The sequence below is a fragment of the Panthera uncia genome, chromosome X (genome assembly GCF_023721935.1).
Source record: "Panthera uncia isolate 11264 chromosome X, Puncia_PCG_1.0, whole genome shotgun sequence".
Classification (NCBI taxonomy): Eukaryota; Metazoa; Chordata; class Mammalia; order Carnivora; family Felidae; genus Panthera; species Panthera uncia.
In genome coordinates, this window is record NC_064817.1 from 51,802,437 (window position 1) to 51,805,935 (window position 3,499).

Consider the following 3,499-nt stretch of genomic DNA (forward strand, 5'->3'; position numbering starts at 1 on the left):
GATTGTGATGCCTCCTGCTTTGGTCTTCTTCTTCAAAATTACTTTGGGTATTCGGGGCCTTTTGTGGTTCCATATGAATTTTAGGATTGCTCAAACAAACTAGATTTTAAACCAAAGTCTGTAATAAGAGATGAAGAATGGAACTATATCATAATAAAGGGCACAACAAGATCTCACAATTGTAAATATCTATGCCCCAGATTTGAGAGCACCCACAAATATATAAATCAATTAATAACAAACTTAAAGGAACTCATTGATAATAATACAATAATAAGAGGGGAATTAAACACCCCACTTGTATTAATGGACACATCATCTAAACAAAAAACTCAACAAGGAAACAATGGCTTTGAATAACACATCAGACCATGTGGACTTAACAAATTTATTCAGAACATTTCATCCTAAAGAAGCATAATACACATTCTTTTCAAGTGCACATGGGACATTCTCCAGAATAGATAACATACTGGGTCACAAATTAGGCCTCAACAAGTACAAAAATATTGATATCATACCATGCACATTATCTGTCCACAATGCTGTGAAACTTGAAATGGACCATAAGGAAAAATAGGGAAAGACCACACATATATGGAGGTTAAGGAACATGCCACTAAACAATGAATGGGTCAGCCATGAAATCAAAGAAAAAATAAAAAATATACATGAAAACAAATGAAAATTAAAACATGACATTCCAAAACCTTTGGGATGCAGCAGAAAACAGTTCTGAGAGGGAAATGTATACCAATATAGGTCTACCTCAAGAAGCAAGAAAAATCTCAAATAAACAACCTAATCTTACATTTGAAGGAGCTAGAAAAAACAACATATTAGGCCTAAAGCCAGCAGAGGAAGGAAAATAATAAAGATTAGAACATAAATATATAATGTAGACTCTGTAAAAGTAGAATATATCAATGAAATCAGGAGCTTGTTCTTTGAAAACAAATAAAATTGATTATCTCCTAGCCAGACTTACCAACAAAAAAGAGAATGGGCACAATAAAAAATCACAAATGAAAGAGGAGAAATGGCAACCAACACCACAGAAATCCAAACTATTATAAAATAATAATAAAAGGTATATGCCTAAAAATCGGATAATCTGGAAGTTGGAAAAATTCCTTGAAACCTATAAACTACCACAACTGTAACAGTAAGAAATAGAAAACTTGAGTAGGCCTGTAGCTAGCAAAGACATTGAGTCAGTAATAAAAAAATCTCCCAACAAACAAAAGTCCAGGGCCAAATGGCTTCACAACTGAATTATACCAAACATTTTTTAATGTTTTTAAAGTTTATTTATTTTTGACAGAGAGACAGAGCCTGAGTGGGGGAGGGTCAGAGAGAGAGGGAGACACAGAATCTGAAGCAGGCTCCAGGCTCTGAGCTGTCAGCCCAGAGCCCAACGCAGGGCTTGAACTCACAGACCGTGAGATCATGACTTGAGCCTAAGTCGGATGCTCAACTGACTGAGCCACCCAGGCGCCCCTGAATTATACCAAACATTTAAAGAAGAGTTAGTACCTACTCCTCTCAATGTATTCCAAAAATAGAAATGGAAAACTTCCAAATCCAGTCAATGAGACCATCATTGTTCTGATTCCAAAACCAGACAAAAAATAAACTAAAAAATGAGAACTATAGGCCAATATCCCTGATGAACATGGATGCAAAAATTCCCAAAAAAATATTAGCAAATCAATTACAACAGCACATTGGAAGAATCATACAGCACGTTCAAGTGGGATTTATTGCTGGGCTGCAAGGGTGGTTCACTTTTTGAAAATCAATGAATGTGATACACCACATTAATAAAATAAAGGATAAGAATGATATAATCCTATCAATACATGCAGAAACATTTGACAAAATACAGCATCCATTAATGGTAAAGATACTCAACAAAGTAGAGAGAAAGGGAACATACCTCAGTATCATAAAGACCATGTATGAAAGCCCCACAGCTAATATCATCCTCAGTGGAAAATATCTGAGAGTTTTTCCTGTATGGTTAGGAACAAGACAGGGATACCCACCCTCACCGCTATTATTTAACAATACTGGAAGTCCTAGCCACAGCAAGAAGACAACAAAATAAGTAAAAAGTATCCAAATCAACAAGAAAGAAGTGAAACTCACTATTTGCAGATGATATGATACTTACTCTTTATCAAAAATCCAAAACACTACGGCAAAAAACTGCTAGTACTTATGCATGAATTCATCAATGTCACAGGATACAAAATCAATGTACATAAATCTGCTACATTTCCATATACCATAAGAAGGCAGAAGAAAAAGAGATCAAAGACTCAATCCCACTTATAATTGCACCACAAACCATAAGATATCTAGCAATAAGCCTAACAAAAGAGGAGAAAGATCTGTACTCTGAAGACTATAAAATATTGTTGACAGAAATTGAAGATGACACAAAGAAAGGGGAAACTACTCCATGCTCATAGATTGGAAGAACAAATATTGTCAAAATGTTTATACTACCTAATGCAATCTTACATTTAATACAATCCCTATCAAAATGCTAGCAGGATTTTTCACAGAGCTAGACCAAGTAATCCTAAAATTTTTATGGAACCACAAAAAAAGGAATAACCAAAACAATCTTGGAAAAGCAAAGCAAAGGTGGAGTCATCACAATTCCAGACTTCAAGTTATATTACAAAGCTGCAGTGATGAAGACTGTATGGCACTGGAACACACACACACACACACACACACACACACACACATAGAACAATGGAACAGAATATAAAATCCAGAAATGAAAGCAGAACTGTATGGTCAATGATCTTCAATAAAGCAGGAAAGAACACCCAATGGAAAAGGACAGTCTCTTCAACAAGTGGTGCTGGGAAAACTGGACAGCAATATGCAAAATCATGAAACTGGGCTACTTTCTTACATCATACACAAAAATATATTCAAAATTGATAAAAGACCTAATTTTGACACAGAAACCCATCAAAATGCTAGAGAAGAACACAGGCAGTAACCACTCTGACCTAGCAAATTCTTAATATATCTCCTCAGGCAAGGGTAGCAAAAGCAAAAATAAACTATTGGGATTTCATCATTATAAAAAGCTTCTGCACAGTGAGGGAAACAATCAACAAAACTAAAGGGCATCCTATGGAATAGGAGAAGATACTTGCAAATGACAGATCTGGTAAAGGGTTATATAAAGAACTTATACAACTCAAACCCATAAAACAAATAATCCAGTTAAAAACTGAGCAGAAGACATGAATAGATATTTTTCCAAACAAGACATACAGATGGTGAACAGACACATGAAAAGATGCTCAACATCACGGATCATCAAGGAAATACAAATCAAAACCATGATGAAATACCCTGTCATAATGGCTAAAATCAACAACACAGGAAATAACAGGTCTTGTCAAGGATGTGGTGAAGAAAGAACCCTCTTGCACTACTGGTATTGCAACTGGTGCAGCCACTCTGG